Raw genomic sequence first — 12,092 nt, 5'->3', positions numbered from 1 at the left:
TAGCTCAGATCAGTGCTAAACATTCATTTTGTGCCTTTGGCAAATGCCTGAATGATGTTACATTGGGCTTTTACATAATTATTGTGTTTGGTTATAATTATGATCGTCATTATTATAAAGGGAGTCAGAATACTGTAGTGAATAGAGAACTAACTAGCCTCAAAGCTAGAAAGACTTGATCAGGTTCAAATCTCTTCTCTGACACATACTGGTTTTGTGACCCTGGGCAAGTCATTCTACTTTTAAGTGCTCTAGGTGACTCTCTTAAGACACTAAGTAACAGGGAAGGTGTAGGCCTTTATTGTGAGAAGGAATTTTGTCATCCAAGAGTTTCCTATACTTCTTATCCCAATCCTATTATTGTAAAATTATATAATCAATGTTATGCTCAGTATATCTACATGAATAATAATATCTTCAACTTTAGGAAGTCATTATGTGCCATGACTGATGGTGTTATGATGATAAATTGTAAAATTACAAAATGATTAAGATACTGACTTTATAGGGATATCATACTTTTTGCATCTTGGTCAAAACTACTTTTCCTATGGTCAACAAAGTGGTGCAGCAGATAGAACACTGGGCTTGGAGTCGGGAGATCTGAGTTCAAATCTGATCTCAGATACAAGCTGTATGATCCTGGGCAAGTCATTTAACCCTTATTTGCCTCAGTTCCTCATCTGTAAAATGGGGGCACACTAGAGGTGGAAATGGCAAACCACTCCAGCATCATTGCCAAGAAAATGTCATGGACAAAAGTCCACGCGGTCGCATAGAGTTGTACACAACTTAACAACAATAACAAAAACTTTTACAATGGCTATTATGGAATTTTGATCAATCAAGATTGCATTTATTTGCTAACAGAGGATCCATTTATTAATGAAGAGGTAAGAGAATAACAAACAGAAAATGACAAAGAATTTATGAGAAAGGATAGTAAACAAGATATATTCTCATTTCAAAAATTAAGTAAATGTGAACATAGTGCATATTTCCCTTCTGATTCAGTTTCATGCATTCTGACATTTGAGAATAATGGAATGAAATTTAAAATCGGAAACACATTTCTACAGATTATCAAGAAACAAATAGGACTGAAAATCATGTAAGAGGGGGATACGACATTTTATGATGTATTATTAAACAATCACTTTTACAAGATAAGAATTTATTTTTATCTTGTTTTTATTGATATCTTTTGTTTTTTTAATATTACCTTCATTTCCAAATATTTGCTTATTCTCACCTTTACCCTGTGGCCCATCCCTTTAAGAAACAATTAAAAAAGACAGAGAAAGCAGGTCAGCAAAACCAAACAATAGATTGACCATGTATCTGAATATTTCATGCCAAGAGTTTCCCATCTCTGGAAGGAGAAGGTGTATTTTCTCAACTTTTTCTTTAGAGCCACGCTTGACACTACAATTATATAGCTTTCAATATCTTTTTTTTGGGTTGTTTTTCCATTTATATCATTGTAGTCATTGTGCATATTGTTTTCCTTACTCTGCTCACTTCACTCAGATCCCTTCAAATAAGTCTCCTCATGCTTCTCTGAATCCTTACTATTTTTTTATTTCTCATGATACACTAATATTTTATTGCATTACATATAAAATTTATTTAGTCATTCCCCAATTAATATACACCTATTTTTGTTTATAATTTTTTGCTACCACAAATAGTACTGCTGTTATATATAAAAACTTTTTTTATATTTCTAACTTTCCTGGGATTATTTGACTAGCAGTGAAATCTCTGGGCCAAAGAGTATAGGCATTTAAGTTCAAATTCTAAATTACTTTCCATCACGACTGGACAAATTGAAAGCTCAGTGAATTAGAGTGCCTTTTTCACAGCTCTCCAATAATGACTTTGTCCATCTTTTGCCAGTTTGCTGGATTTGAAGTGAAACCTCAAAGCTGTTTAATTGCATTCATTTCTTTCATTAGTAGTGTAACTAACAAATGGTTATTACTACTCTGTAATTCTTTTGATAGCAATTTGCTCATGTTCTTTGACCACTTGTCTTTTGTATAATTGCTCTTGGCCCTATATGTTTGTGCTACTTCTCTAGTAAAAGGCAGTGTGGCATGGAGTATGGAGAGCTCATCTTGAAGCCAGGAAGCTTTGAGTTCACATACTGATTTTGTGACCCTGGGGAAGTCACTTAATTTCTTAGTGCTCTAGATAATTAAAACTTCCTGTACTTTTTGGATATCAAACCCTTAGAAATAACATACAAATACTACTCCCAAATGACAGTTTCAATTTTTATTCTAGTTCCATTGATTTTGTTTGTATAATAGCTTTAATTTTATATAACCAAAATTTATCTCATCTTTTGTGTTCGCTTCTATCCTTGGGTTAACATCCCTAGCCACATCTGTGAAATGTAACTGGTTTGATTCTCTTCCATTTTTTAATGGTGTGTACTTTTATATACATGTCACGTACCCATTTTGAGTTTATTTGGTATGTGGGCAAAAAATATTGATCAAAAATAATTTTCTAACAAATTACTTTTCAGTTTTCCCAGCTGTTTTGGCCAAATAGGGAGTTCTTCTCCAAGTAATTTATATTCACAAGTTTATTAAACATTGGGTTATTGAGTCTGATATAGAATTTTCTATTTATCTATTTTTCTAATTTCAGACCACTATAAAACATTTATTTTTTTAAAAAACCTTATTTAATATTTTATTTTTCCTAAATTACATATAAAAATGATTTTAACATTCTTTTTTATTTATTTTTTTTTTAAATTTTGAGTCCCCTGACTCTCCAGCCCATTGAGAAGGCAAGCAATTTTATGCAGGTTACACACATGTAGTCATGCAAAACACAATTCCATGTAAATCAATCTGTGAAAGAAAACACAGACAAAAAAACCCAAGAAAAATAAGGTAAATAAAAAGTATCTTTGAACTACGTGGAGGCTCTACCAGTTGTTTCTCTGGAGATGAATAGCACTTTTCATGATAAGCCCTGTCTTGGATCATTGTATTGTTGAAAATAGCTAATTTATTCATAGGAGATCATCATATAATATTGCTGTTATTATATATTATGTTCTCCTACTTCTGCTCATTTCACTTTGCATCAGTTCACATAAGTGTTTCCATGCAAAATATTTCTTTTGATAAATAATTTAATTTGAAGTCTGAAAGTTCTATTCTCTCTACATTCCCACTTTAAAAATTATTTCCCTTGAGACTTTAGCCCTTTAATTCTTCCAAATTAATTTTATTTCGTCTACTTTTATAAAGTGCTACATCATAGTATGGTTATAATAACATCAGGTCTACATTCAAGTGCCATTGTCACCTCTGTTATATGAACATGGCCTAAGCACAAGCATTGTATATCTCTCCAATTATTTAAATCATCCCTTTTTTTTTAAAGGTGTGTTATATAATTGTACATATGTACAACTTGAGTATATTTAGGTTATAACCATTTACTTTTAGATAAGACCTGTATTTGAAATTCTGAAGAAGACATAATTATCCATAATTATATTTAAATTGTAACATTGTTTCTTCTTTTATTTTAATGTGATATTAATAAACCAATGTAATACATTTTTGAAAATGCTCAGCATACCACCATTTGAAATGTCAATTATTCTAACTCCAAAAAGAGAGATAATTGTAGAGGCTGGAAGCAGTGGAAAGTTCTTTCTGGATCCTTCACTTAGAGAGAATGCAGAAGGCAGCAACTTAGAGCTTCCCAGATGGCTGTACTTCTCCTGTCTTGTCTCCCTCCTAAAAATGTGAACTCCCATGAACATGGCAAGGCAGGGACTTTACTCCCCTCCTCTTTTATACGTATACTTAGTACTTAGCACAGTGCCTGGCACATAGCAAATGCCTAATAAATATTTATTGATGATTTCCAAGAACATGCCAGGTTGAAAAATGAGTTAAAACGGAGGCATTTTAAAATTACGCCACAAAACTCATAAACATAATCTCTGACTTGGTGACAATTTATTATTAGCAAAATGTAAGAATTTTGAGTCATATTCTCTTATTTTTGAAGCCAAATATACTATGGAATTTTGATATTTTAATATTTTCATGGTCACCAAACCTTTTTTTTTCTTAAATGAAGGCTTCACATTTAGAATCTTATTACATTGCCCTAATTTATTCATGTTATCTTTAGATGTCAAAATAAAAATAGTACCTATTAATTGAGCAAACATTTTATTTTAGCTAGGTGGTACAAGAGGCCTGAAGTCAGGATGACCTGAGTTCAAATTCAACCTTTGACATTTACTGACTTATTCTTGGCAAATCAATTAACTGCTATCTGCCTCAGTTTCCTCAACTGTAAAATGGGGATAATAATAGCACCTACCGCTTAGTGTTATTGTGAGGATCAAGTGAGATAATCTTTGTAAAGTGCCTTGCACATAATAAGCGCTATATAAATGCTTTCCCCCTCCACTTCCCATTTTATATAAAAAACATTTAGTTTCTCAAGTCTTTTAATAATAAGATTTTTTAAAAACAGCATCAAGATTATGTAACCTTATAGCCTTTAACTTTTGTTGTGTTGAAACTGGGCACCAACATTGGGATTCTGATCATCTAATCCTGCTCGATAACCTTCAAAGGTTCTCCAAATTCCTTCCCTGGAATTGAATAAGGGAGATGCCAAAGGTTATCATAGATATGAGGAGGTTGTTTAAGACTGGGGAATCATGGAATTTCATGGAGATGATAGAATATGAACTGGGCCTTGAAGGACTTCAATAGGAAGAAATGCAGTCAGAAGAAATACGCAAGTGTCTACCATAATCTGGTTCCAATCTCCTTTTCTAGTCTTCTCTCTCACTGCTCCTTTTTGTCACCTCTATGTCCTAACCACATTGGGCTACTTATCATTCCTTGAACTTACTCATTCTCCTCCAGTTCTGTGATTTTTACTCACAGTATCCACTATACTTAAATGCATTCCCTGACTGCATTTCTTTCTGACGAAATCCTTCAAGACCTGGTTCAGATTCTATCCTCTTCATAAAGTTCCATGATTCCCTTGTCTTAAACGACCTCCTCATATTTATGATAAACTTTTGTACCTCTTTTATGCACTTATTTATCTGTGAATCTATCTTAACTGCTAGCTTGTTGTAGGCAGGGGTCATATTATAATCCATTTTTTCACTGCCTGTGTCTTTCTTTTACTGTATAAACATTGGCTGAATTGTGTCGAATTAGGAAGAGTTGACTCCAAGATCTATTTTAAATTTTCTTTTATCATTATGGCTTATTTCTTAGAGTGCTTTTCTACTTCCATCCTATCCCTCACACACTTCTGGTCCCTTCCTCTCTGAAGCTGGAGGGAAATGTACTTAATGACAACTAGTGGCATCTTGACACGCTAGATGGGAAGAAATCTCTTCATAGCCATCGCTGATGCTCTCACTTATTGAGTACTTACTCTTATGTTCTTCCTAATTGACCCTGGTTTTGTTCTATTTTCCAAATATTACATTTTTTCTACATTTCTATTGCTCTGTGTCTGGTTTTTCTTTTTTTTTTCTTTACCTTGTGATTTTCCCCTTTTAAATGCACAGGCCTATCTAAGCTTCAGTTACAGGGTTAAAAGCAATAACTTTGACAGCTGAATGCAGGAGACATGAGGGATGCCCTCTCCAAGCATATGTCACCAGGCTCATTGCTGACACAGAGGACATTCAGAGCAATCTCCACGACCACAGACTGCTTCCTAACTCCTACAAGTCTGTTTCCATGTGTCTGGATAACTGGGTCTCGTGAAAGTGGAAGGCAGTGGTGTGACATAAGCCATCAACACTATAAACAAGTCAAGGGTAAGTCCTGCTAACAGTGAGTTAAGTACAGCATTGAAAGCAAGACTTGTTAGAAGCAACACTGGATGAACAGAGATGGAACTGTAGTTGCACAGGTTAGAAATGGGTAGACCGAAAGTAGATGAAAAATTATAATTAAAGCAAAAGCTCAGGCAGCAGGGACCTCTGGGCTATTTGGGGATGACATACTATGATTCATGTAATTAATCACATGGAAAATTCTTTCATTTAAGCATTTATAGAACAGGTTGCTATGTTCAGTGACCACTTCTGACACTTACTAGCTCTTTAAGCCAGGGCAAGTCACTTAATCTCTCTGACCCTCAGTTTCCTCATCAATATGTAGCATGTATCCTCTCCTTTCACTGCTTCTGATCTTTTTTAGATGAAACCCTCCAGGTGACAAGATGCGACAGAATTAAGGAGCAAAGAGAAGAATGACCTCGAAAGGAAGGGGTTGGATCAGACAGCTTCTAAGGTCACATTCAGGTCTAAATCCATGATTCTATAATCCTATGAATTTGCTTCTAGGGAGAAACCTGACATAAGGGCTTTATTAAGGCCCAGACAAGTGGGTTTAAAATATCACTATTATAAAGTGAGAGTAAGTGCTCTCTCCTAAGTAAGGTACTCCCTAAGTGCTGTACTGAGTTAATTATATGGCTCTCATCCTCTGGGAGCACAAATACTAATCAAGTGAAATTAATTCAAAGTTAGGAATTAATACGTAATTTCACCATAGAAGACTGCAACCAGGAAAAGAACAAATTAAAATAATAAATTTGAGGCTATTTACATGTTGTCTTAGTCACGTTTTCTGGATTGCAAGTGTGAAAAGTAAGTTCTGACATTACACGTTAGGTGCCAAGGTCCAGTTTTCATTTTATCAATATAGTAGTAATTCTTATGCACTAGGAACAGCTCTTAAAAATGAAAAAGAAAGTTAGAGCCAGAGGGGGAACAGGTGAGGACAGAGTAAGAAAATAGAATTATATTAGCAAGATGAAGTCTTCTGAGTTGACCAAATAAAAGTTCATGAGAGTAAAGAGACTGTCTCAATATTGACTGCACTGGCAAATAAATCAGTACTGGCTTTAATTAGATGAACTAGGTTTCTAGTTTTCTAGATGCTCGAAAGCTCTGAAGTTTGAGGAAAACATTCACAAGTCACTTTTATTTCTTGATGGAGTTTCAGGCTCTTGCTAGCAATAATGATCATAACAACTTCTAGAGGACTGGGTGGAGAACAATTATTTGGAGAATTATTCATTGCTTCAGCATCCTCTGATTATCGGCTTGTTAGAAAGAGCCTCTAAACAGAACTCATTATCTCCACACACATTCCACATTCACCTTTCTTCCTGACTTCTCTATTACTTTATAGGGCACTACTCTCTGTCCACTTACCCAGGTTCACAATCCTCATGTCATCCTCAACTCCTCTTCTCATTTATCCACACATCTAATCAGTTGTCACATCTCATCGTTTCTACCTCCAAAACATCTTTCATATGGTGCCCTGTTGTTTCTGCTCTTTAGAGCCACTATCATAGTTCAGGCCTCTTATAATCTCACATTTGGATTATTTTAATAGCTTCCTAATCATTTTCCCTGCCTCAAGTCTCTCCTCCACTCACCTGCCAAGTACAGGTCTGATCACGTCACTACCACTGCCTCCTCATCCCTCCCCCCAACAAAGTTCAAGGAACCTTTATTTCCCCTAGGATCAAGTATCAACTCCTCTGTTTGGCATTTAAAGAGCTTTACAACAGAGCTTCTTCCTATCTTTTCTTCTTTTTTTTTTTTTTTGGTGAAGCAATTGGGGTTAAGTGACTTGCCCAGGGTCACACAGCTAGTGACTATTATGTGTCTGAGGCTGGATTTGAACTCAGGTCCTCCTGACTCCAGGGCCAGTGCTCAATCCACTGCCCCACCTAGCTGCTCCTCTTCTTATCTTTTTAATCTTCTTGCACATAAACTCTCCTTGATGTTCTCCATGCTCCAGTCATGTGAGATTTCTTGTTATTCTTTATATATAAGATGCTCCATGTCCCGTTTCTGTGTCTTTGGGTTAACTGTTTCTCAGGCCTGGGATGCTCGCTCTCTCTCTCTCTCTCTCTCTCTCTCTCTCTGTCTCTGTCTCTGTCTCTCTCTCTGTCTCTCTGTCTCTCTTCACTTTTGCCTTTTAAAGTCCTTGGGTTCCTTCAACTAGCACCACCTTCAATCAATCGATCAACAAAATTTTTTAGGTTCCAGGCACTATGCTAGGTGCTGGAGATATTAGTACAAATAATGAAACAATCCCAACTTTCAATGACCTGCTATTCCAATGCAGGAAACAAGTTCATATAAAATGACTTTTTATCTACTTTGTATGTATCTTGTATATACCTATATATATGTACACTCAGAATCCTTGAGAGTAAGAGCTGTTTTTGGCTTTTCTTTGTAGCTTCAATACTTAGCACAGTGTCTGGCCCATAATAAGTGCTTAATAAATGTGTTGATGACAAAATATATATTCTCTCTTAAATCATCTTCCTTTTATTGAAGCTTTTTTGGAGCTTTCATCCTTTAATTTGCAAGGTGGGCTTCTAGGTCAAAGGTCTGCAACTGTGGTCTGTGAGCCAATCCTGTCCATCACCTGTTTCTGTAAGATCCATGAACTAAGAATGGGTTTTACAATTTTAAATTTATTTATCTGTCTATCTTTCTTGGTACCCGGGATAGGTGCTAATAATGGTTCTTACATTTATGAAATCTAGTTGTCTTTGTATCTCCCTTAGCATCTAGAATAGTGGCAAACTACAGTTTGTGGGCCAAATCTGGCTCACTATTTTTATATAGTCTGTAAGATAATAATGGTGGCAGTTTCAGGCCATAATGGTCATAAAAAGTTCAAGAAAACTAGGCGAAGAGTAGAATTACTGGGACGATTCCTTATAGCTTCAGCATCTTCTGATCTTCAGCTTGTTAGAAGGAGTCTTCAAAAGAGAACTCATTCTCTTTCCCCCTCCCCCACCTCTCTAAGAATGGAAACACCATTCTTAACTCATGCGATATATGAAAACAGGTTGTGGGCCATATTTTGCTCATGGTCTGCAGTCTGCCAATCCCTGTCCTAGGTGCTAAGGGAGATATAAAGATAAATTAAACATGACTGCTGCCCTCATAGAGATTACTTTCCAGTAAGAAAGGTAAAATGTACACATAGCAAGGGGCTATGAGAGTTCAAGGAAGTCTTCATGAAGAGACAAAAAAAATTACAAGAAATGATGTCATCAGGGATTTCCATCATAAAAGTAACTTCCTGACATCAGCACAACTATTTGCCATTTGTCTAATTCTCACAGAAGTGGAAGGCAGAACATGTAAAAAAGAAAAGGGATATATCAGAACTTTCTCATTGCTTGAATTTTGTACAAGTGAGAATCTAGTACAGTGTGAAGACTGGTCCTTCCCAATGAATGCAATATTATACCTGTTCTTGGGAGCTTGGCTTGTGTTCTATGGATCTGTTTGTTAACAGGTCTTTGTTTTTGTAAGAATGCTAGGTATTCTCCCTAAATACTTTGGAAGCTGCAATGTAATCCTCATCTACTTCTTGACTGTATGATTAATCTAAATTCAATAAAAAGGAAAGTTTTTTTTTAAGAGTGTGCAAATCAGACCTGTCAAATACCAGACAAACTGAGTTTTATGTGACAGTTTATATTTTTATTCAATAAAATAAGTATTTACTACACAGCAGGAGAGAAATATACTCTAATGTGAGATGTGAATCTTTGTACTTTTCACCTTGTTTCAAAAAGGAAAGCATCTTTTCTTTAGCTTTCAACATTTATTCTTTTTCATCAAAGTTACATACCAACTGACTTTTGACTTCACACAAACAATATCTCCCCCTCTTGCTAATTTCTTAAATTTAAAAGATAGAGCAGATGGCTTGGACAGGATTAAAAAAGATTGATAATAACTCACAAAATAGAAATAAACAGTTACTTTTAATGCTTTACTATAATTCAAAGTGTAGCTCCTAAGGGGAAAAAACCCTAATTGAAATTTTTTTTTTCAGGGTGATAACTGTAATGGGGACAAAAAGATCTTGCATCATATTTTATAGGTGCATATTTCTCAGACTATCTCACCCTAAAACAAGGCTGTCTTTACAACCTGTCCCAGTCAGCAAAATGTTCCTTCAGCTGAAGTTGGTTTTTTAAGTATTTTTAAATCCCCTTGGATAAACTGTTTATGAGTGTTTTCTTTACCTCTGTCAATAAGTCCAACTTAAATAAAGTATTAAGGAGTTTCTCCTTTGAATAAAAAGTTGCCTGCTTAACTTTAAAAGCTGCTCTTCTTACATAGGATTAGGTAACAAAGAAATTAGTGCCACTGATACAAAGCTAGGATTTAACACAGAAAAGCAAAGCCTCACAGCATTTGGTTTTACAAATCACTATAAACACAGAGCCATAATCTTAAAGTATTAATCCTTCTTCCAGCGTTGCTTGTAATGGACAGTGGGAGAACATCCCAGAATTTGCTAAACAAGGCACGTAACCAACTAAGGTCCACTTCTCTGCACCTATACCATGAATATAACCTTTACATCATCAACATGCTTCTTTACTTTCTTTTAAATACCTTAAGCCATACTGAAATAGATACCACTGTCACTTTTAACAGCTTTGATTTTTGAAGAAAATGTCTGCATAAACTTTTTATGAAATGAATATGACTCCTCTTAGATAATGAAAGATACTTCTTGAAAAAGGATAATCATTAATAATTTGCTTTCAATTCAATTTTTTTTTGTTCCACTAAAAAGGCTATTGTCAACAGCATCCATCTTGAAAAGTACAGTTCATTAAATATGTCCAAACCCCAAAATGAAGATGTTTAAACAGACAATAGGCCAACACAAAACATAAATTACATTTTTGTTTATGAATGGTTATCATGTTTTAATAAGGGAGGAATTAACATTTCAATCATGTTAGCTGTCCTGTAATAAAGTCACTTTCAATACTTATTCATATCAGAATGAGCCACTGAAAGTGTTTTATAAAAATTAAATCCAAATAAAATGTCCTACGATTGCCCTCCCTTTCAAACAAAAAGTTAGGGAGATGGGAATCTGATAGTTGAGTTTCTCTAACAGATTAAGCCTATTCTATAAATACTATCTACTTTGCGTTAATGTATTTAGTTACAATTCACAAAAGTTAATGGGATTTCTATAATTAATTTTCTGATTAGAGTTTAAAGAGTCATGATTTAATTCATCCTCTTTAACAGAAAAGCATTTCAACCTCAACAAACTCAATCATTATTCATGATTCATAAAAGAAATAGTTAATGGGCTGTAACTATGATATAGTTAAAACGGAACATATCTTTATTAAGTCAGGATCAAGTTAAATCCCCACAATTAGATACTTATCCATCTAGATACTTTTTAAGTTCCCTTTAAACCCTTCATAACTTCCAAGATTTTGCAAGGTACACTTCAACACACACAAAATTCTCAAAACACATAACTAAATATTGTAGTTTCATTTCAATTATGGTGGTGACACACAGTTCTAATAGGAAGGAGAATGTGACAATTTATTTGCACTGAGTCCATGCTGTGAGAGTTCATGGTTTTACTTTGTGATAAAAAATCAGTACTAATGAATAGTTGAAAAACATAATTGTGTACTGAGAATGTAGGAATTATTCATTGTTTGAAAAAAAAACCCAAGGAAAATGGCTATTACTTTTTGCAGATCATTTTGAGTCTAGTTTTCTATTCTAAGAAATGAAACAATCAATCTGCATGTTGAATGATGAAACCTTTACTTTTACAGGCCTTCATTTATCACAAAGAAAAAAATACAGAAAGAAAAAAAAATCAATACATGGAGTAGTTTAGACCTGGAAAGGGCTTTCTTAAAGAGAAACCTCAGTCAAGGTTGAAAGAGCAATTAATGCAGGCTCAAAAAGCTGGGCCATTCTGATAGAGTTCGGTTAACATGTGGCAGAAGTAATCATCCACTTGTGAAAATGATTTTCGGTTCATTCTCAAACACCTTTCAGACACTCATGATCCCATTTAACTGACAACAATACAGGCTATCTATGGGCATCATTGCATTCAATGTGAGAACCAATAGGGACCACATGCCCTCAGGCACTTTCAGTCATCACTGCACCACATCCTATGCTGCTTGAATGAAAGGAACCTTCCCTTCACTACATT

At 34.8% G+C, this 12,092-nt stretch overlaps 1 protein-coding gene across 11 annotated transcripts in view; it reads right to left on the bottom strand.

Annotated features, from left to right (window-relative positions):
• CADPS2 (calcium dependent secretion activator 2) overlaps positions 1-12,092 on the bottom strand; it is a 708,547-nt gene that overhangs the window by 249,502 nt on the left and 446,953 nt on the right. The window lies entirely within an intron of this gene.

The sequence above is a fragment of the Phascolarctos cinereus genome, unplaced genomic scaffold (genome assembly GCF_003287225.1).
Source record: "Phascolarctos cinereus isolate Bilbo 61053 unplaced genomic scaffold, phaCin_HiC Scaffold_1;HRSCAF=81, whole genome shotgun sequence".
Classification (NCBI taxonomy): domain Eukaryota; kingdom Metazoa; phylum Chordata; class Mammalia; order Diprotodontia; family Phascolarctidae; genus Phascolarctos; species Phascolarctos cinereus.
The sequence above is the reverse complement of the archived record's forward strand: the minus strand, read 5'-3'. Positions and strand labels throughout refer to the sequence as shown.